Source organism: Micromys minutus (assembly GCF_963924665.1).
Source record: "Micromys minutus genome assembly, chromosome: 14".
NCBI lineage: Eukaryota > Metazoa > Chordata > Mammalia > Rodentia > Muridae > Micromys > Micromys minutus.
In genome coordinates, this window is record NC_137983.1 from 19,976,275 (window position 1) to 20,000,875 (window position 24,601).

At 34.7% G+C, this 24,601-nt stretch overlaps 1 pseudogene across 1 annotated transcript; it reads right to left on the bottom strand.

Moving 5' to 3' along the window:
* Nucleotides 1-15,303: 15,303 nt before the first annotated feature.
* LOC308429516 (alpha-enolase-like) lies at nucleotides 15,304-16,585 on the bottom strand (annotated as a pseudogene). The gene has a single exon. The product of its transcript is annotated as an alpha-enolase-like (transcript).
* Between the last annotated feature and the right edge of the window lie 8,016 nt (nucleotides 16,586-24,601).

Below are 24,601 nucleotides of genomic sequence, written 5' to 3' on the forward strand. Positions count from 1 at the left end.
TACAGCAGTGCAGGGGAAGCTTGATGTACCATCCCATATTTACAAACTCACCTCAAGCAAATCCATACTATGGGACATCTGCTCAACAATTACGGCAAGATTGAATCCAGATGGGATCTGATAAGTGTGTGAATGGAGACATGTCAAACTTGATTGTTTCTCTGAAGCCTCTGGAAATACTACGTATGTTTGCACAGTTGTGCCAGCAAGGCTTACTTGATCTTGGACAGTAAATATTGTGACACAAGAGAAACCTATGACATGGTTCACCCACTGTGACTGTGTGATTCAACTATAATCTCTGTTTGTTATCCACAGTTCTCAAAGGACTATTTTACCTACTGATTTAATCTTCATAAAGAAATAAGTAAAATTTACATGTCAATTTTTAGTGAGACTTTAAACATACAATGTAGATATTAGCTGCATGTGGACAGGTGATTGATACGAGCTTAACAAAAGGTCAAGAAATGTATCACTAAAGAACATTTTAAAAGACCTAAAGAACATGGCTTGTTTCTGAGATGAAAGAGAGAAAGCTGTTGAAATTCATGAGGAGGGTATGAGCAACTTCTGAACAAGTTCACTGAAAGAAATTAGGAGAAGAAAACAGAATAAATAAAGAAGCAAAAGAAATGCCAGAAACCCAAAGATATAATATGTAACTAAAAAGGTGACATTGGTAGCAAATCATGAAAAAGAAATTGCTTTGATTCAGCCTGCTTAGACATAACAACAATTCAAACCTGGAGCAGAGATTAAGGAAAGGAGCTAGAGACCATTAGATACAAAATAACCTGCATCTGTACACCTTCCACCCACAAGTCACGGGTGTGATATTGCAGTGATTAGCTTGAATTTACATATTACACATTTTTAAAATAATAATGTTTCTTTCTTTCTGATTATATAAATAATTCATGCTTGTTAAAATAGTTTGAGCAATGTAGAAAAATGGAAAAGAAAAGTCAAAATGCTTGAAATTTTCAATCACTAAGAAAAAGCAACATTTATTTTTGGATGAGATATAAAAATGAATACATGTCTATTCACATATGTTACTTTGTCTTTTTTTCTTTAACAATATTTCTTTTCTGTTGTAACTTTAACATCATTTGAGTGTGTTTAATCATATGCTTTGAAGGGTTTCATTCCTGTTTTTCTTCATTCATATGCATCATGTACTTTTCAGAAAATAAATAATTTTACGTAGGTATTTTCCCTTTCATTTCAAATTACTCTTATACCCATTTTTTACAATTTGAATTTCACCTAAAATTGTATTTAAACTATTTAGGCAATCAATAAATATTAATTCAATTCTTCTAGGGCTGGTGTTTTCATAAGGTGAATATTTCACAGGTGTGTTGGTAATATCTAACATTTGTGTTACAATTCATTTGGTCATCAAACCTCATGAAAATTTTGTTTTGTTTTCTTTCACATAATTCACTGTATTCTCAAAGTTTCATCATGCACATTGTAGATCTTCTGAAATTTCATAAGCATTCACAGCAGTATTTGGCTTAAACGGGCATTGTGGGGTCTATTTTTGGATATCTTCCCAAAAGTTAGTATGCTAAGAACTCAATCACTAAATTCACACATAGGCGTTTATTGAAGATGAAGGCCTTTGGGAAGTCAGTAGCATTAAATGGATTTTTTAGAGAAGTACATATGGCTACAACAGAGACATCAGATTCACACAGAGATAAAAAAAATAGAATAATCGAGACCCCAAACTTGCACATACTAGTCTGCCTTTAAAAATGTTTTGATGTATCAAGTAGAGCATCATTACAGGGAGACTTTATGCTGGTGCCATGGTATTGGGCCTTGTAGATCTATGGGGCAGGTAAGACTCTGTTCTTTACAAAATACATGATCTCTAGTATGCACCTGTGAGGAAATCAGAGGGAGTGAGACGAAAATTTTATAATCCCAGAGGTTTTAGCATCTTTATTCTATATTCGCCTTCTTTTCTCTTGACAGCATCATAGTCCTGCCATTGCTAATTTGTATGCACTAACTCTTTTTTATGTTTTTGTCAACCTAGTTCAATTGATTTTCTGGGGTTTTACATAATACAACACAATCACACACATTTCCAGTTCCTTCCATCTCTGGCCCTATGACCTCCCACACCAAAACTCATACTTAAAAAAAAAAAAAAGAAAGAAAGAAAGAAAGAAAGAAAGAAAGAAAAACAAGAAGAATAAGCCACTTTGCATTATTTAGCTACTCACTAGAGTATGGTCAAACTTGTGGCGGCCTGCCCTTTGAAATCCTTCTTGAGTCCTTCTCTCATACCACCTTCAGATGCTACTCTGGCATCTCTGTCACATTTAAGAGTTCTCTTCAGTGACTTCAGGTCTAGGCTGTTACTTTTGAAGGGGGTGTTGGGTAGGGGTTGTCAAAGAAGCCTTCCGTGTTTCTTTTTCCTATTGGTTAGCAATGATTGATATCACTGATAGGTAGCTTTCTTGCTCTTCACTGTCATTAGCACATATTATCGGGTCTAACGTGTTTTTTGGTGGCCACTCCAACCATAAACATAGTCCCCAGCTGTGCTAGGACCATGGACCCAGACAAGGCTCTCAACGACAGCCCATGTCATGAACATCATCACCTTGTTCTCAGGTGGCAGCAAAGGCACTCATATCAATGTGGCCCATAGCATCAGTGGGGCCCATGGACATCAAAAAGTTTCAAAGGAAGCCCTTGGCCTTCAGTGATAAAATGAGCCACACAGTGATTGTTCTTATCCACAGTTAAAGTTTATGGTTCAATTTTGAGTTTCTATTATATGTTTTAATATATTTTTACTATCATCTTTATTTTGTATTTTTTTTTCCCAAAAATTGTTTTATAAAGAGTGTTAAATACTTTTAGGTATTTTGATTATGTACATATCTATCCCTTTCTAAAAGGACTGCTTCAGAGAACAATTCATATAATTCCAAGACTGCTCTGTAGTGACTTGCATTATTGATTTCCCTTTGACATAATCACAATGCAATTTACATATATTTGAATAATAGCAGAGAGCACCCTGAAGGATATTATAGATATTGTTTGTATTTTGCACAAAGTGAATAAATTGTATGTACTGCAAATAGTTTCCAACCTATATGGTTTTCTATTATTTTAATAGTATATTTCTTCCTACAATTTTAAATTTCATATATTAGACACTCCATTTTTATTGTAATCAAAAATTTCTCTATTATGCCTTGTGGTACATACTATTTTTGGCTATTCCTTTTTTTTTTTTTTAACTTTATTTTAAAACCAAAGATAAATGTACAGATTTTTAATCATTTTTGCATAAAAGTATACAAATACATTTTAAGGTTGTAATTAAGTATTTGTGGGTACATATACATACACATATGTATATATGTGACAATAATATAGGATAAGAGGTTATTAATTTGAGGAGATAGGAGAGAAACTGGGAGGGGCTGTGGAAGTAAAGGGGGATGTGATACAGTTCTATTTTAATTAAAATATATTCTTTTTTTTCTTTTTTTCTTGATCTTCACATAGTCTGTGGGTTGTTTCTGGGGTGTTCAGAGCTTTTTGGGTTAGTATCCCATTATCAGTGACTGCGTATTATGTCTGTTCTTTTGTGACTGGTTTATCTCACTCAGGATGATATTCTTTAGATGCATCCATTTTCTTGAGAATTTCATTAGGCCATTGTTTCTGATAGCTGAGTAGTACTCCATTGTGAAAATGTGTCACAATTTTTGTATCCATTCATCTACTGAAGGACAACTGGGTACTTTCCAGCTTCTGGCTATTATAAATAGAGCTGCAATGAACATTGTGGTGCAAGTTTCTTTATTGTCTGTTGGAACATCTCTGGGGTAAATGTCTTTGGCTATTCCTTTTGTCCCCTAAAATCATTCAAGATGTCTGTGATTTAAAAAAAAATGTTGTATTTATTATTTATTCATAAATAAATATTTTCATACAAGATGTGATGAAGTATTTCATTTTTGAGAAAAAATATTACTGGTAGCAACTATAACTATCAAATTAATAAGTTGGAATTCATCTCTTTTCTGTATATCTATCTATCGATCTATCAATCTATTTATCTATCTATCTATGGTTCCTTCTACTTACCTCTTTCTACACAACTCTTCTCTCCTCTACTCGTAAGCCTTTATTTAGTATAGAATACAAGACAGAAAATGTTTATTGTATAGCCAGCCAACTGTGGCACCTTCAAGACTGTGAAATGTAGAGTAGACTGAAAAATACTGTCTCTATTTTCATTAGGCAGGTTTTCTAATGTTTTAATATCTATAGAAAATAAATGGTTTTACTATTAATATTCTTAGTTTTTGTTTTAGCTTTTTACATTTTCATGGTATGCTTTTTATGTTTTTTTTTGTTTTTTGTTTTTTTTTTTTTTTGTGTGTGTGTGTGTGTGTGTGTGTGTGTGTGTGTGTCTGCATGGAGTTAGGAGAATGGTAAATTTGTGATCAAAATGTATTTTATGAATAAAAGTGTAATTAAATAAGAAACTATATCATTTAGTGAAAGAAAGTTTATACATAAAAAAATCGATGTATGATACTTCCAGGTAAATTGAACTATTAAAAAAACAAACATGATAAATAATATCTAGAAGAAGTATCAAAAATGTTCTCATTAATTTTAACAAAATCATACAAAAAATTCCCTAATCAAAAGAACAAGATGGTCATGAATGGGAAAGAAACATACAAAACACCAAATAGAGAAGACTTCTCTTGGCTAATTAAAATCAAAAGAAGAAATGCAAAATAAGGAAATCACAAACAAGTTGCAAGGGGAAAGGATCACATGCAGAATGAGTCACATTAGAATAACAGCTGGTATTTCAGTGGGGACTTGACAATCACCATTAAGAATGGGCACATAATTTAGGAAGCATGCTAATTCATTTTTATATGCTTGACAAGATGGTCATGAATGGGAAAGAAACATACAAAACACCAAATAGAGAAGAAACTTCTCTTGGCTAATTAAAATCAAAAGAAGAAATGCAAAATAAGGAAATCACAAACAAGTTGCAAGGGGAAAGGATCACATGCAGAATGAGTCACATTAGAATAACAACTGGTATTTCAGTGGGGACTTGACAATCACCATTAAGAATGGGCACATAATTTAGGAAGCATGCTAATTCATTTTTATATGCTTGACACAACTTAGTGCCATCTGAATGGCAGTAACCTCATTTGAGATAATGTCAGTTAATGTCGTCATCAGTTTGGGCTATATAAATATCTATGAGTATATTCTTGACTAATAATTGGTGAGAGAGAAAGAGTCCAAGGTCAGCTATAAAGTCATAGTTCTGGTTTGTATAAGAAATGTAACTGATTTTCAAGGAATTTGGCCACATAATTTAGAACTCAGTATATTTCCGTCCTCTAGTGTCAGCGGGATTACAAGCTGGTACAACAACTGTAGAAATCTGTATGGCAGTTTTTCAGGAAATTAGACATAATACTAACTAAGGACCCAGCTATAGCTCGCCTGAGCATATATGCAAAAGATGCTCCAAAATATAGCAAGGACACATTCTCCACTATGTTCATAGCAGCCTCATTTATAATAGCCAGAAGCTAGAAAGAACCCAGATGTCCTTCAACAGAGAAATGGATACAGAAAATGTGGTACATTTTCTTTCTTTATAAAAATGTAAGGCAGGATCTCTACATAACTCTGGCTCTCTTTGAACTTACTATATAGAGAAGACTGATCATGATTTCATACGGATGGACCTGTCTCTTCTTCCAAATAGTTAGATGAAAATTGTGTGCTGACATGCCTGGCCTTGTTTTGTATTTCATTAACAGTAGAATGAGTGTTGATATTTTCTTTTCTTTACTTACTTCTTATAAAAAAAATTGATGCTTTTATTTGTTATTTGTTTAACTTCATAAAAATGTTATAGGCTTGTCAGCAATAAATATTTTGTGCCACTAATTTTCTTTATTTTATATTTGGTATTTCTTGCAGCTGAGTTTATCTTATTCTTACTTAGATTTAAAAAATAAATTATATTTACCCATTTAATATAGAACATCTTCATAAACTCAACCACCAACTTTATTGATAAGTTTCTGTCACCAATATTGTATTGTTTTTATTACAGTAATAAGTTTAAAACTGGCCTGTTTTTATTGACTAAAATTCATAATATTTTGTTTGTTTTTGCGTAACACTTGCTGTCATGCAACTGATATTGTAGAACTCAGAGATCTACCTGCCTCTGTCTTCAAGAGCTCGAATTGAAGATGTGAGCTACAAAATTTATAACTATAACATAATATTTTTTTCTTTTCAAAAAGGGCCTTCAAGGGATATCATCATATACAATTAACTTCCTTTCTTCTTTTTTAAATTGCTATTACTCTATTATAATTCAAGTTTTAGTTTTCTTTAACTTTTTCAGGTTGTATTTTCCATTGCTGTCTTATTTTACTTTGTTTATCTAAAGCTTTGAATTTTTAGTATCACTTAAACTGCTTTACATAATTTTCATACAATACATTTCAATGTTAAGTGAGTAAATTTGTATTTTTTAGGCATGCTTAAGAGCAAGTTAAATTTAGAAACATCTGAGAGTTGAAGTTTTCTAATTAATTCTCACGAATAGCTCAGAATTAATGAGTTGTTGTAATTTGTGTGTGGTGTTTTTTTTTTTTTTTGTTTTGTTTTTTTTTTCTTTTTTTACACTTCAATGGATTTACAGTTAATACGTGATTTTACTTGGTTGGAATTTGTGAAACAGTGCTTTATAACTGTGTTTTTTTTAAATGAATATTCTAAGTGTGTAATTAAAGAATGAGTTATCTATATGTTTTAAGTGTAGTATTCTTAAAATATCAGTAGGCCTTTTAATTTTGCCAGTAGAAGTGGCACATTTCTGAAATAGTTATAGACATGTTACATACATATTAGTTGACCTCCCACTGTCATTTCTTATTCTGTTTTGAGAACATTCTTGGTGGGCAGTTTTAGGTATATAGCAATCATTTTATCTTTTAGAGTTGTTGAAAATAGCCAACTGAGTAAATCTATAGTAATTTTTGAGGAATTACTCAAATACTTAGAAGATACTATTTCATCATTTAGTAATACACATGATTGTTTTAAAAAAATTCTACATATGGACTAAATATATGCTTTGATCAAATTGTTTTTTGCTGACCTCCAATTCTACCTATCACCCCTAACAGTTTTCCCTCTGAAATTCAAGCTGTGGAGAGTGTGTGAGTGTGTGTGTGTGTGTGTGTGTGTGTGTGTGTGTGTGTTGCATATATATATTTGCAGTATCACTACTGGAGCTTGGGTACCTTTTCAGATACAAATATAAAAAGAGTAAGATTTGGGTTCCTGGGATTTGCACATGTTGAGAAGGATCATGTGAATGTATTAGGTTAGGAATGAAGTTAGGGAGCATGTGTAAAGAATTGACAACATTCTTTGTAAAAAGGAACATTTCTGAAATGACAAAAAAAGCTGACCCTACTGAGGGATTGAATCACTTACGTGTCCACACCTTCTAATACCAACTGTGAAATGGCCATGGAAGAAGTGAGGAAACAGCATAAAGCTATTCCTAGCAGAAATGTTGGTTGCATGAATGACAAAGGAGATAACTGAAACTGGATGTTTTTGTGCAATACCAACCTTTATCCCATTGGTCTCTTTCTGTCATTAGAAGGACAACTCTCTGTTGTGATGAATATAAACAGTCTCTATATGTGCAATTTTTTTATCTTTCTGAAATTTCTCTGCCCAAACTTATGCACTGATAGTATGCCTCAAAATATAAGTATTAAATACATTTCTCCTAACTAAGAAGTTTACAGTGTTGAAAATGAACTATCTTTGCCAGTAGTACATGGGTTTTAATGCACCTCACACAAATCTGTCTATATTATGGAACTTTGTGTGCCACTACATTTTGGTACCAAAGTCCTAATATCTTTTTTACTGTCACTTCTGCTGGATGTGAATTTGTTGTTTATTAAGATTATAACATATTATATCAAAAATTGATGTACTTTCTCTGAGTTCAAGAATATAGTTCCAGTCTATAACAGGAGAAGTTGGTCCTTTGATGTCATGACTTTTGTTGTTAATGTCTCCAGTATTCTCACAGAAAATGGCTGCTTCTTTTGGGGCAACCATGTATCTGCATTCTCCAGCACAGAACCCTTCACAGGGAGAAATGTCAATGGCATCTTTTTGTTCTAAGTTAAACTTGGATTCTGGCCATGAACACAGTAATATGCTGATAACTTTGGAACAATCTTCCAAGTCCTATTATCTTTTTTGTTTTGTTCTGTTTATTTTATTTTTCTGGGTATCAGGTTTGTTTGGTAACTATGAGAAGCCATTCCTTTCTGAAAAGAGAAGGATTGGATGAGAGGAGAAGTTTGGAATGGGAGGAGGGAGGGGAAACTGCTGTGGTCAGGATGTAAGATATGAATGAATACATAAATAATTTAAAATGTAAATAAAATATATTATCTACTATGTATGAAGATAAATTCTAGCTTATAGCCTAAAAGCATAGGTGCTGTTACACATTTAGGAAAGAGAAACTCTTTTAGAGAATCTACATCATAAACACACTAAACATTGAGAATATGGCATACAAGTCAATGTACTATAATCAAGAGTAACATGGACCTTCCCTCATGTTAAATTTATGAAAGTGAGGAATGAACTCTTTAATAGTATAAATATAAATAACCTATATTTTATGTTTAGTTATACCATAGAATTGGAGAACAAAGACTGTTTGAATTATGATTAATTTTACTGAAAAATGTGAACAATTATATATATTCTTGTTTTTAATGTGGTTTGGTTTAAAGCATTGAGAAATAATGCAGACATATTGTTTTATGTCACATTAAAAATAATTCACATGATCACGGAACAATATTAACCAATAATTTTGTTTTTAAAGAAAGCAGTTGTTAGAATCATTGAGATTGCTAAGCAGGTACAGGGTTTCAAGAACAACTCTGTCAAACTTATAGTTCCATGAGGTCAGTTACATGAACCTATGTACAAATGAGAAAGTGCAGAGTTGAGATAGCAGCAGAAAGTTGTTCTCTGACTGCCTCATGCAGGTTGTTAGACAATGTTCCCTCTACACATACTTATCTCTCTCCCTCTCTCTTTCTCTATCTTTGTGTGTGGGGGGTAGTGTGTGTTTCTCCTCTTTTTTTCACATGCACAATAATAATACTAATGAGAATGATATTAATATTTTTAAAAATTTGCTCACAAATACTCTAGGAACATTTTCATCTTGACTACAGGTTTCTGCTTCTTTGCTGTTCTCTATTGGGAACGTTGTTATAGCTTAGAATTTATGTCACAAATACAATTTTACAAATCCAGCATATTGCAAAAAGAAGCAGTAGTTTGAGATTGATGATAGCTCCAAAGTGGCAATAAGTCTGCATTATACAAATCAGATATAAATTGAGCCATTTTAACACCTACACTAAGATTTAATGAATCAAAGTAAATTACAAAAGAGTGAATGGTAGACATATGTCCACAAACAGACAGCCAGTGAGACCAAGACTATTTACTGAAGATGCTTTCATTTTTCCATTGTATATATTGACTTTTTCCCTTTTTTTATCTCTTTTATTTTTATTTTTCTAGAATTATTCATAAATGAAAACCATACAGTATACAGCCTGGACTCTTTAAATTAGTAATGTGGACTAAATTTCTATCCATTTTGACTTTTTTTTTTCAAAGACCAAGTGTGCTTAAGTGTGTGATTTTATTTCTGGGTCTTCTATTCTACTCCATTGATCAATATCCCTGTTTCTGTACCAATACTTTGCAGTTTCTATCACTATTGCTCTGTAGTATAGCCTAAGTTCAGCGATGGTGATTCCCCCAGCCATACTTTTATTGTTAAGAACTGTTTTCACTAGTCTGCATATTTTTCTTTTCCAAATAAATTTGAGAATTGCTTTTTCCATGTTTTTGAAGAACTGTATTGGGATTTTGATCGAGATTTTTTGAATCTATAGATTGACTTTGGTAAGATGGCCATTTTTACTATGTGAATCCTACTAATCCATGAGCATGGGAGATCACTCCACTTTCTGAGATCTTCAGTTTCTTTCTGAAGAGACTTGAAGGTGTTGTCATACAGATATTTCACTTGTTTGGTTAGAGTTAACCCAAGATTTTTTATACTATTTGTGGGTATTGTGAAGTAAGTTGTTTCCCCAATTTCTTTCTCCGCCTGTTTATCATTTGTCAAAAAGAAGACTACTGATTTATTTGAGTTAATTTTATAGACCAATATTTGTAACCTTTCAAAAATCTCAATTCCAAGTGGATCAAGATCCTCAAAATAAAAGCAGATATATTCAATCTCATATAAAAGGAAGTAGAAAAAAACCCTTAAACTCATTGGCACTGGAGAAAATTTCCTAAACAGAACTCTAATGCCCCTCACTTTAAGATCAAGAATTGAAAAATGGGATCTCATGAAACTGGAAAACTTCTATAAGGCAGAGAACTTAGACAATAACATAAATCAGCAACCAACAGATTGGGGGGAAAAAAAACACCTTCACTAACCCCAGATCCTATAGAGGGCTAACATTTAAAATATATAAAGTACTCAAGAAGCTAACCACACAAACACACAAAGCAAACAAACACATACAAACAACCCAATTAAAAAATGGGGTACAGAACTAAATGGAGAATTCACAACAGCAGGATCTCAAGTGATCCAAAAGCACCTAAAGAACTGATGAAAGACTTTACTGATTATAGAAATACAAATCAAAATGACCCTGTGATTCCAACTCACACCAATCAGAATGGCTAAGATGATAACACATGTTGGTGAGGATGTAGAGAAAGAGGAACAAATGTACATTGCTGGTAGAATTGCAAACTAGTAAAACCACTCTGAAAAAAAATCAACCTGGAGGTTCCTCAGACAACTAGAGATAGATCTACCTGAAGACACAGCAATACCACTCTTGGGTATATATTCAAAAGATGCCCTACCATGCTACAACCTAGTGTTCCACTAGGTTCATAGTGACCTTATTTAGTCAGAAGTTGGAAACAACCCAAAAGTTCCAGAAGAATGGATTCAGAAAAGTGGGTTCATTTATGCAATGGAATATTATTCAGCTATTAAAAATGGGGACATCCTGAGGTATGCAGGCAAATTAATGGAACTAGAAAATTATCATGCTAAGTGAGATAACTCATACCCAAAATGACGTGCATAATATGCAGTCACTAATAAGTGGATATTAGCCAGAAGAAGAAGAGGAGGAGGAGGAGGGGGGATACCCAAGATACAGTCTACAGTCCATAGAACTCTAAAAGGTCAACAAGCTGAAGGGTTGAATGAAGAATGCCTCAGCTACACTTGGGTTTCAGAGATGAAAATGAAGAGGAGCCTGTGAAAAAGGAGATCCTAGGACAAGTGAAAAGTGGGATTCAACTCAAGGGAACGCTCAAACGCCTGACTCTATTACTAAGTCGATGGATTACTCACCAAGAGGGTCCTATCATGACATGCTGAGGAGGAGGGTCCAACCCTTTAGGAGGACCAGCAGTCTCAATTAACCTGGACCCCTGAGATCTCTCAGACTCTGGATTACTAACCAGGCAGCATGTACCCATTGATATTAGGCCCCCAACACATACACAAAAAAGGTCTGCTGGGTCTGGGTTCAGTCAGAGAAGATGTACCTGACCTTCAAGGGAGTGGAAACCCCAGGGAGTTTAAAGTCCTGATGCGGTGCATGGGGGTGACATATTAGTGACAGGGGCAGAGTGAGGTGGGGAGGAGGTATGGCATATGGAACTGCTTAAGGGTGGACTGGGGAAAGTAAACTTTAGAGTATAAACATAAAAGAAAATAATAGTAATAAAAAGAAGTATTTCTAAACAGATCCACACCAACAGAAGACAATGGATAGTAGACAATTTACGGGCATTCGTTTCTATTCTTCAATGTGTTTCAATACTGTCATTAAACATTTTAACAATCTGTATTTTAATAAGAATAGCATACTTAACATTTAGGTCATGGAATCTATAGAATTGAGTCAGTAAAACTGATAATAACCTGAATGGTGATTTATATTGCTACGTTGATAACAAATTCTATGCAAAACATATGTTTACTTTGTTAAGATAAAAGTATCTCATGGACTGTATGCTATGTCTCCATGTGGTACATCTGTTCCTAGTAACACTTCCTTAGGTGTCCATTTAATCTCCTCATCTTGTAAGATCTCCTCTTGCTTTTGTGAGAAAAAAAAAAAAACCTATTTAGTCCATAGCCTGAAAGAATAATTCTCAAGAGTAGTCTTTCCTGACCTCACTGTATTTACACTTCTTGACTCCTGAACTCTCTTTCTATTTGTTGATATGAAACCACAGGATAAATCTCTACCTGGTCTGTTACCACTGTGTCTTCATTATCTAGGACAGCACTTCTTACTTTTATGTGCTTAATAAATATTTTAAAGGAGGGAATAATCACTGAACACTGAAGAACTATTCGAATCACAATGATGAGAGGGAAAGAAGAGAACAGTGACACAATAAAAGCAGATGGGAAAAGTAAGAGTTTGCCTTTGACACCATCCTTTTTGTTTCTCATTTCTTCTTTTAATTGCAAAATCTGAATGAATTGAAGGTGCACAAAGCACTTAGCAGGGAAATTCTATGCTACTTATGTTGACACACAAGAAATGAAAGCTTGTAGGTTGTCCATAGCAGTTACAAGGAAAGTTGCAAAACTCCTTTCAAATACAGCTGAATACCTTAGAGCAAGTAATTGTGTTTATGTTGTTCCAATTTGCAAACTGTATTCATTTTAGGATCCATTACGTACAATGAGACAAACCAGTATTTGTTGTATTTATTTTTCTGTTCAACACATGCAGCTATCCAATTATAATATACTATTTTAAGTAGAATACCTGGCATGAATATAGCAGTGTTTATTTTTATGAAAAGTTGTCTCCAGTGTTCTTCCTTTTTATCACAAAGGAAGTAAGGCTTTGGGGCTAGAATTCTTACTTATTTCAAACACATTTCATGTAGATCTGTAATGTTCAAAAATAGTTACTTCTGAAGAATTTATAATAGCCTCCAGGAAATAATTCATTTGTTTTTGAAGTGGCATATTATGATGCCAATAGAATAAAAGTAAGTAAATGGAGGGCTAGGTCCCAGGATTGCTTTTAATATAGTCAGTAGAGAAAGCCAAGATGGATATTGTCTTACTCAGGGTTCCTATTCCTGCACAAAATACCACGACTAAGAAGCAAGTTGGGGAGGAAAGGATTTATTGAACTTACACTTCCATATCATATCGCTGTTCACCACCAAAGGAAGTCAGGACAGGAACTCAAGCAGGTCAGGAAGCAGGAGCTGATGCAGAGGCTATGGAGGGATGTCACTTACTGGCTTGCTTCCCCTGGCTTGCTCAGCCTGCTGGTAGAACCCAGGTCTACCAGCCCAGGAATGGCACCACCCACAGTGGGCTGGGTCCTCCCAAACTTGATCACTAGTTGAGAAAATGCCTTACACCTGGATCTCATAAAGGCATTTTTCTCAACTGAGGCTCCTTTCTCTTTGATAACTCCAGTTTGTGTCAAGTTGACACAAAACCAGCCAGTACTGATATGTTGAGTATCTTAAAGTGTTTTCTATCTGATGAGATGTCTTTTTCTTTAAAAGTCAGTGCCAGTAAAGAAACATGGTTATTAATTAATATTTTTAATTCATTTCTTTGTATTAGATATTCTATGCCAAGAAATGTTTACATTTTTTTTATTTTATCTCTTTTGTTGTGGTTTAATTGACAATAATCAATTATATAATTTAAAGTCTAGATTTTTACAAGTTGACACAATTTGATATATATATATATATATATATATATATATATATATATATATATATATATATATATATATTCATATCTTTGCTGAAGCTGATGGTTATTCTGTTCATATTAAATGTTTTCTGATTCCCATTCCTCCATGCTCACTACTACCCTGCCCAACCTTCCTGTAGGTTGAACTTTTTTTTCTCTATTACAACTTTATTTTTAAAAAAGAGGGATGCATACACAGATTTTAAAGGCATATAAGCATGAAATTATATGAATATTTTTGTCAGTACTTAATTCTTTTAGAGGTTTGATAGCATGCATTGAAATGCCACTAGTTACCATAAGCATAAAGTACATGTAGAACAGAACGTAACATGGAAACAGATTTTTTTGGTGAGTATAGAGTAAGCATAATTATCTTTTAATACCAAATATTGCCACAAGGCTATATTCTTAGTTCTTAGATTATTAATGGTTTAAGGTCCAGGTGTACTACAATTTGAGAGGGTGCTATACATTTATTTTTTTTCTAAGAAGGACTGAGGTTTTCATTTTTTGGCCTTTGTTTATCTTGAGCTTCATATGGCCTGTGAGTTGTTTCTGGGGTGTTCAGAGTTTTCTAGGGTTAATATCCAATTATCAGTGACTGCATACTATGTCTGTTCTTTTGTGACTGGGTTACCTCACTCAGGATGATATTCTCTCGATGCATCATTTTTTCTTACGAATTTCATAAAGTCATTGTTTCTAATAGCTGAGAAGCACTCCATTGTGTAAATATATCACAAATTTTGTATCCATTCATCTACTGAAGGACTTTTAAAAACCTTTTTGGATTATATGCTTCTTGATCAGTTTTTATCCCCATTGATCAATAGTCGTATGTGATTTGCCTTTATAATTGTGTATTATCTTCCATTATTTACTGTCTAGATTATATTACCTTTTGTGTTTGTAATAGCTCTTATTATTCTTTATACCCATAAAGGGAAAGACCATTTTTCTCATGTTTCATGCTATTGCAAAGCGTTTTTTCTTTTTTGGGGGGGTGGGGGGATGGCTTCTACAGCTTTTAGTTTTGCATGTAAACCACTGGGGGATGTCTTGATGGTGGGCACCCTAGAGATTATACTGGGGTTCTGAGGGCTCCAGATTTTAGCTGGGAAGTCAAGTGACAGAAATAATGATTCAGACCAATCATATGATTGCAAAGCTGGGCTCCAGCAGGGTTCCAGGTAGTCAGGTTTGCACTTCTAAAGGAGCAATGACATGGGAGAGGCAAATACTGGGGTGGCTTTGAGCCACCTAGGTGACTTCAGGGACAGAGCTGGTGGCTCCAGGGATCTCTAATCCACGCTTTACTTGGCCAGTGGGTCCTGAAGGACTTGCCGTCATACTTGGCTTTGCTGCCCAACTTTTCCTCGATTCCAAGGATCTGATTGTACTTGGTCAGGCATTCAGATGCGCAAGGGGGACCAGTCTTGATTTGTCCAGTACATAACCACATCACCAGGTCAGCAATGAAAGTGTCCACAGTCTCCCCAGATTGATGGGACACAATGATACCTGAGCCATTGGACTGTGCCAGCTTATATGCCTACAGAGACTTGGTCACAGAGCTGATCTGGTTCACTTTGAACAGGAGGAAGTTGCAGGACTTCTCACCCGCAGCCTTGAAAATCTGCTTAGGGTTGGTCACTGTGAGATCATACTCCACCACCTGATGCCAGCAATAGCTGTGTATTTCTGCCAAGCATCCCAGTCATCCTGGTCAAATGTATTTTCAATGGACACCACTGGGTAATTCTGTATGAAGAGCTTTACAGGTCAGACAGCTGGTCAGTTGTGATGTACTGGTTGGGGTCATCCAGAGACCGGAAGTCCAGGTCATACTTGCCAGCCCAGTAGAACTCGGAGGCAGCCACATCCATGCCAATGACAACCTGGGTGGTGTAGCCACCCTTTGCAATTGCAGAGTTGAGCAGCTCTAATGCTTCTTTGTTCTCCATGATGTTAGGTGCAAATCCACCCTCATCACCCGCATTGGTGGCATCTTTTCCATACTTCTCCTTAATGACATTCTTCAGGTTGTGTTAAATCTCTGCTCCAATGCACATGGCTTCCCAAAAACTGGATGTCTCCACAGGCAGGATCATGAACTCTTGCAAGGCCAGCTTGTTGCCAGCATGGGAACCATTATTTTATCACATTGAAAGCTGGAACTGGCAGGATGACTTACGTCAGTCAAGTAAGCAGTGTGACCGTAAAGGGGCACCCCATTTTCCATGGCACCACCTTTGCAGACAACCACAGATACTCCGAGGATGGTATTTGCACAAAATTTAGATTTATGCTCAGTGCCATCCATCTCAATCTTCAGCTGATCAATCTTCTCTTGCTCCACAACATTCACTTTCTTGCTAACCAGAGCAGGTGCAATGGTGTTATTGATTTGCTCAACAGCCTTTGAGACACCTGTCCTTATGAAATGGGTCTTATCATTGTCTCAGAGTTCTAGGGCTTTGTAGATGCCAGTGGACATAACACTGGGTACCGCATCTCCAAAGACACCTCAATGGTGGGAATCCCTTGGGAATCAAAGATTTCTCTGGCATGGATCTTGAGGATAGACATAGTGAATTTCTGGCAGTGGGATTGCTGCGAAGGAAGGAAAGAAGGTTCTTTCTGTAGACACCAAAGAGCCTTAAGAACAGACGTGAAAGTGATCCTGTAGAAGAGCAGATCTCCAAAAGAATAATTTCTAGTAACTTAAAATTTTCAGTTTTATGTTATGGTTTAGTAACCAAACTTTAATCTCAGTGTTTGGTTTAAATTATAAATCAAAATTTATTTTATCCAGTTGCCATCAATCAATGTGCTAAATGACTATTCTCTTTCAACTTGTGTACTTTTGTGTTTTGTTGAAAAGTCATTGCTCCTGTAGATTGGGATTAATGTCTAAATTCTCTATTGTTGTCTAGTGATGAATATGTTCCTATACCAGTTCTGGTAGGCGTTACACTATTGGGAAGTGTGCCCTTGTTGGAATAGGTGTAGCTTTGTTGAATTAGATGTGCCACTGTGTTTGTGAGCTTTAATACTCTTGCCCTAGCTGATTGGAAACCAGTCTTCTAGCAGTCTTCACATGAGGATATATTAATCTCTTCTCCTGTACCATTCCTGCATGAAACACTGCTGTGCTATATATTTGATGATAATGGATTGAACCTCTGAATCTGTAAGGCAGCCCCAATTAAATGTGGTCCTTATAAAATTTGTCTTAATCATGGTATCTCTTCACAGCAGTAAAACCCTAACTAAGACAAAAATTGTTACCAGGAACTGGGATATTGCTGTGATAGGCTTGACCTATGACATGCTTTTTGGAAAAATAAGGCTTTGCCGATTTAGGATTTGGAAAGCATTAGAATCTTTTATGTGAAACTTGATGGGCCACACTAATAGGTATATAGAAGACGTTGTTGCTGATAGTGATTTGAATTGTGGAAGTCTGGCTCTAGAATTTTCAGTAAAGAAGAGTTTTAATATGTGACTAAGAGACTATTCTTAGAATATTTTGGTTAAAAATGTGGCTCTTTCTTTTTTTTTTTTTTTTTTTTTTTTCATTGTCCAAAGAGAGTGCCTGAGGCTAAGGTAAAGAAATTTAGATCAATTGCTCTGACAAAAAGTCTCAAAACAGTCTGGTAAAATTCTATTGTGTGGTTACTAAAGTTCACTCTTATGAGGAACATTTTAATGAAAAAGAGTAAGCTAAGAAAGCAAAACTACAAACTATATAATGTAAAGGACACCAGAAAGTATAAGAGGGCTGAATCCTATGTTCTAGGAATTAACCGATTAATGGAGTAAAATATTTAGACAAGACCCAACCCAGCTAAATTTAGGTGCAGACATAGTAGTACTTGAAGATGGACTTGATGGTACTGTTGCTACTGGTTTTGAGGGTATGGAGGGGTCATGGATAGCAGCTGAGTCTTGGCCCTGTGAGAGACTAGGGAAGATGCTTGGCGAAGGTGCAGCCTCAGTTGCAATTGATGGCCAAGGACTAAAAGGGTCATGCAAAGACCCGAGGATTGGCACCATAAAGGGAGCCTATGTGTGTTCTAGCTGTATGGAAGCCAGTCTTCTTCTAGCTACTTTTGGAGCAAGATATAGAACTTTCAGCTCCTACTATAGTGTACCTGCCTGGATTCTCCCATGCTCCTCCTGCCTTGATAATAATGAACTGAACCTCAGAACCTGTAATTCAGCCCCAATTAAATTCTGTCCTTATAAGCATTGCCTTGGTCATGGTGTCTGTTCACAGCAGTAAATGCCTAAGTAAAAAACATTATTAAACTATATTGACTATTTTCACTTAAGTACTCTATCATATCATCTGCAAATGGTGATGTTTTGACTCTTCCATTTCCAATTTGTATCCCTTTGATATCCTTTTGTTTTTTAATTGCTCTTGTAGGACTTCCAGTTTTATACTGAGTAGGAGGGGAGAGTTGTCATTCTTCTCTAATCCTTTCTATGTAGTTTGATTTTGGCTACTGCTTTTCTGTATATTGCTTTTACTATGTTTAGGTATGGGCCTTGAATTCCTGATCTTTCCAAGACTTTTAACATGAAGCAGTGTTGAATTTTGTCAAATGTTTTCTCAGCATCTATTAAGATGATACTTTTTTTTTTTTAATTTTCTCAGTTTCGGGTGTTATGGCTTCCTTTTCCTTTCAGTTTTTGTTGATTTGAATACTGTTTCTGTGCCCTCTAGTTAGCCTAGATAAAGATTTATCTATCTTGCTGATGTTCTCAAAGAACCAGCTCCTGGTTGTGTTGACTCTTTGTATAGTTCTTTTTCTTTCTACTTGGTTGATTCCAGCTCTACATTTTATTATATCCTGCTGTTTACTCCTCTTGGGTATATTTGCTTCTTTATTTCCTAGAGGTTTTCTGTGTGCTGTCAAGCTGTTAGTGTATGCCCTTTCCAGTTTCTTTTTGGAGGCACTCAGAGCTCTGTGTTTTCAGCTTCTAAGTGCTTTTTTTTTTTTTTTTTTTTTTTTTTTTTTTTTTTTTTTTTTTTTTGTATCCCATAAGTTTATGTATGTTGTGCTCTCATTTTCATTAATTTGAAATTTCTTAAAAAAATGTTTAATTTCTTTTTTTTTATTTCTTTCTTGACCAGGTTACCCTTGAGTAGAGCCTTGATCAGTTTCCATGTTTATGTGGACTTTTTCTTTTCTTTTCTTTCTGTTTTTATTGTTTTGTATGTTGTTGTTGCTATTCAAGACCAGCCCTAGTCTATGGTGATCTGATGGGGTGCATGGTATTATTTTAATCCTCCTGTATCTGTTGAAACCTGCTTTGTGACTGATTAATCATACGGTCACTTTGTAATAAATCTATATAGCATGTAAGTTCTATGTTATAATGTTATATTCTGGTAAGCCCAGGTGAAGATAGGAATGATGTGCACTGTATCCATGGCATCTTGTTTACAAGGCCTTTTGGTTGGTGTATATAACTCATCCTTCTTAAATAATTCTTGATTAATCATATTTACAGCCTGTTTTTATTACCTGGTTATCAGTGTTTTTCAGTACACTGTATAGATACCATCCATACAGTATAATAGAATTCATTTGGCAGGGGGGAGGCTAGTTATCTAAATTTCTTATTTTTTATTTTCATTAAATTATTTTTTTATTTATTTACTTTAAATCTTGATTGCAGCTTCCTTTTCCTCCTCTCCTCCCAGTCTTTCTCCTATTAAACCCATCTTCCCATTCTCCTCTTCCTGTCTACTCAGAGAATTGAGGCCTCCCATGAATGTCAACCTGCCTTGGCAAATTAAGTTACAAAACAATTGAGCTTATTTTCTGTGACTGTGGCAAATGCTCCATTGTTCCTTCCTTCATGTACACTTTGTCATTTCTGGCATTTGGGGATCTTTTTATTATTTTATTTCTTTTACTTTACCTATTTTCTTTTTCACTTGATATTGGTGGTGTATGAGCTGTAGCATAAAATTTAACTTGTTATAGTTACTTAAAGTGTGTAAACCCACAGATATAAAACATTATTATTATGTCTTCTATTCAGATTTTATGCTTTTACAAAGAAAATTATTTATGAACATAGTGAATATCCTTGGAACCATAATATATTTCTGTTTTTGTTTTGCTTTGTTTTATTAAACGTCAATTGCTTTTAAGTATCTTTAAAATGCATTTTCCTTTTCAACAATTAACTATAACTCTTTTTTAATTTTATGCAGATCTTAATTTACAAACATAGTAAATTAATAATACTCTGTTCTCAACAGTCTACTTATGAAAAACATCTTCTGCTAAGGTTTGCATGTGTGACTTGGTTTTGAAAGGAATATTAATAGAGTAGAATAACTTTCACTTGCTATAGACAATGGTTTTCTATTTCTACTCTAGTAAATATCTCTCTGTTTTATTCTGTTATTCTTGTCTTCATGAAGAAATATACTGGAGCCCTATTCTTTCCTGATGTTTAATGTGGCTTTGTCTTTTACTAATATGTTATAGCTACATATTATTTTTCAGTTTTAGGACTTTTTGCATCTGTTTTCTTTCATTTTCATTTAGTTGAAATATATGTACTTCATTTATGTTAAGTTTTCCCCCTCTATGTCCTTTATTAATTTGTGTAGTACAGACATAGCTGTCTTCTTTCCTGTAATGTTATCAAATCCAGAGGAAATGTTTCTAGAAATTTACTTTTTTCTTTTGCCAGTCAGAACACTATGAGTGATTTTATACTATTTTGGGTTATGTTCCACTCATTTTATAAATTTTTATTTTATCACTTTTAAACCTTTTATATTTTATTTGAATGGTTTTTCTTGTTCTACTTTTATAATTGTACATATCTGATATAGTAATTACCTATTAATTTAGTGAGGATCATTTTTCAACTAAGTATTATTTAAGCTCTAAACCTCCAGACTGGCTTAGTCGTATGTCTCAGGAGTGAAATCTACGGGTATCAGATCATGCTGTTCAATTTCTTTAACTAATTAATTATAATACTAATTAAAACTAAAAGTTAATCTTACTACTATTTTCTATAGCTTGCATTCTGATACTTCAATATTTTTTCAAATGGTATTGACTCATTACTGACAATAGTTTGTTCTTTTCATCTGATAACATTTAACCAGATGCCATATCATTGAAACTTTTCATAGATGTTCATAAATATTTTGTGTTTCTACAATTAATCTTGAGCTTTTGTTTGGAGAAGTGATTAAATTAGTTGAAACTTTTAATTGCTTCAATTTTTGTTTACTGTATGAGATTAATCACCTATTTTTCCTGTAGATTTTCACATTCTAAAGATTCAGCAGTCTGAGAACCTTCCCCAGTACACTGTGCAGCATAAAATTTCCAAACTTGGCTCATGTGGCCTTGTACAGTTCCTGAAAATTTGACTCTCTGGTATGCTACATTGACTGAGAACAGGGTTACCAATGGAGGAGTTAGAGGAAGGACTGAAGGTGCTCAAGAGGTTTTTTTTTTTCTTTTTTTTTTAATCCCACAGGGAAACAACATCAACAAACCAGAACCCCCAGAGTTCCCAGGGAAAAAACACCAACCAAAGAGTACACATGGAGGGACCCATGGCTCCAGCAGCATATATAGCAGAGGATGCCTTGTTGGGCATCAATGAGAGAAGAACCTTGGTACTGTGAAGGCTGGATATGCCATAGTAGATGAATGCTTGAGCAGGAAAGCAAGAGGGAATGGGTGCATGGGCTGGGGAGTAACCTCATAGGTGCAGGGGGAGGGAATATGGGACAGGGGGCTTCCAGAGGAGAAACAAGAAAAGGGAATAACATGTGAAATATAAATAAAGTAAGCAAGCAAGAAAGCAAGAAAGAGAAAGAAAAAAGAAGAAAAGTAATGAAGAAGAAAGAAAAAAGTGTGTGTCTGTGTGTGTGTGTGTGTGTGTGTGTGTGTGTTTATTTGCTCTGTATCTGGTATAGATAGTTTCTTCACTAGCTTTTGTCAATTTAAACTTAGTGTTCAAGAGATCTGGAGCACATTTCAACTTCTGGTCTCAAATTTCACCTCTCTATTGCTTTGAAAAGGTCATTATTCGGGTGCTATGTCTTATAAACTCTAAGTGCATTTGCTTCTCTGGTTTAACAATTTTAGCTTTAGAACATATTTGGATTAGGGTAGCCTCCTTTTTCTGTCACTTGATTGAAAAGGCTGAAAATTTCAGAAAGTCTAAATCTCTCTTGTCATTTCCTCTTCATTTCTGGAGTCCACTGATGTTAGCCAGGTGTTTTGTTCATACTGGATTTTTTAATTACAGTGATTCAGTGGGTAGTTGAAAGTGGAGTTGAACTCTAAGAAACAGACAAGATTTTGAAAATACTTGTCACAGTATAATATTTGAAGGTGTTAAACTAATTTATGAAATTGAGAAAATGATATGGCTTAGAGTGTGAAAAAAATTCAAAAGGCCAAGATGTGGATTTTTCAGGTACATTGAAGGCTGTTGGTTAATTTTATGTATTATTCCTCATTTTTAATTGTTTGATAAACCTTCCATCAGTTATCATTTTTCCTTGCTTAGTTTAAAGGTTAATTTTTCATTTTATCAATAAATTCTTTCCTTTTAATCTACATCTATTTTTCTAATATTCTATACTTTTTTACTGCTTACAGACAGCTCTCATCTCTATGAGTTTTGTAACATATTCGCTGCTAGCAGGTGAAATAAGAGAAGATCTGTTTTTTTCTTCAGACTTTTAATCATTCAGACAGACAGACAGAGATGGAGGGAGGGAAGGAAGGAGAGAGCGAGAGAGAGAGGGAGAGAGAGAGAGAGAGAGAGAGAGAGAGAGAGAGACTTGTTGTGTCTATATATATGTTCATGAATGCTACAGAAATCCATGTCAAGTGTCTCTATCTATTACCTTCCATGATAACTCATGATATTATATCTCTCACTGAACCTAGAGTTCATCATTATTCTAAGCTAGTAAGAGAGTGAACTCCAGAGAATTTCCTGTCTCTCCATCCCCACCTACATGTTCAACATTATATTAAACTGGAATGGAAGTGAGTAGTAGATATCTTAACTCAGATTTTCCTATTTGGGCAGTATGTATATCAGAGATTGAGTCTCTGACCAATGGAGAACCTCTCACTCCACAACTTTATTGGTCCATCTTCCATTCACTCTGCACCAGATTAATTCTCAGTGGTCTACAGAATTATATAAAGAGTGACAGAACCCTGTGTTTTCTCTTCTCTATCGACTCCTATTATTGCAGTTGTGTTGTGGATTATTATTATCAATTATTAAGTATCTTTCCTTGAACACGTGTACCAGAAAGGGCACACCACTAACTATCCCATGATTTTTATCTGTTCTCACAATATTTCTTCCTCCCAAATATGACTACTGTGTTGCTTGTGCACAGGGCCTTGTGACTACACACTTTAGACATGCTTGTAGATATGAGTGAACTATTTTCCAATATGTAAGTTTGCAAAGGATAGACACAAACTAGTTTGTTTTTTCTCCCTTTGTCAGAAATCCGGAAAGTTTACTTCATGCTTGCATTAATATTCTCTATGTCCTTATCCTTCAGGAGGCACAGAATGTGCCAAGTGTGGGTCTTTTTTCATCAATACAGCCTGGAACTCAGTGAGCCCTCTCTGTCTGCAGATGTGACTCCTTTGTCATCACAGATGAATTATCTTCTATTATTTAATTATTGCCTTTCTTCCATCTGTTCCACTTTATCTTCTGGAATGCCTATCATTTTTACAATGAGTTTCTAGTATCTACAGTCTCTTTATTGTCCTTCAGTATTTCGGTCATTTTGTAATTTTGTCCTTGATCTAGGAAGACTAACTTGAGATTAAAATGTGATTACCTCTCTTCAAACTGACAGAGGAAATGGTTTGCAAGCCTTTGTTGTGTACTTATGTATGTCCCTGTGTTTGGATATGTTTGTCTGTGAATATCTGTTGTTTCTGAATTGCCTTAAATATTCTGCTTTTTAATTTTTAACTTTTTGTCTCATTGCTTTAAGAGCTGAATTTCTAGGGAAATATATTTTGAATCTTGTAAATTTCTTCTTTGCTCTATTTGAACAGGTGGCAGGTATAATAATAGTCCACATATTCCTAAGTGAAAAAAAAAGGTTCACACCATAACACAAGGATTCTATGACCATGTAGCTTTAATAGCTAAGTCATTTGGCAAAGGTCTTTAATTAACAAATGATAGGAAATCCATATAAATTACACATAGGTACTAGTCTAATGATTAGATAAGGCAAAGGCATAGGGAGAAAGGGTGAGGTCTGTACCCAGACACAGACACACACACACACACACACACACACACACACACACACACACACATAAAAGAAAGTGAAAGAATGAAAGAACAAAAGAATAAAAGGAAAGAGAGAATGCAAGGAAGGAAGAAAGAAAGAAAGAATGAAAAAGCAGGAATATAATGGAGATTGAAAAGGAGATTTTTAAATGTTGCATGGTTACTTTTAGAAAAATTAATGTGAATCAATGAATAGACTGTACTATCAAGAAACTGGAAATAACCAGGAATATAAAGTCTACTAATAGCCTTCTC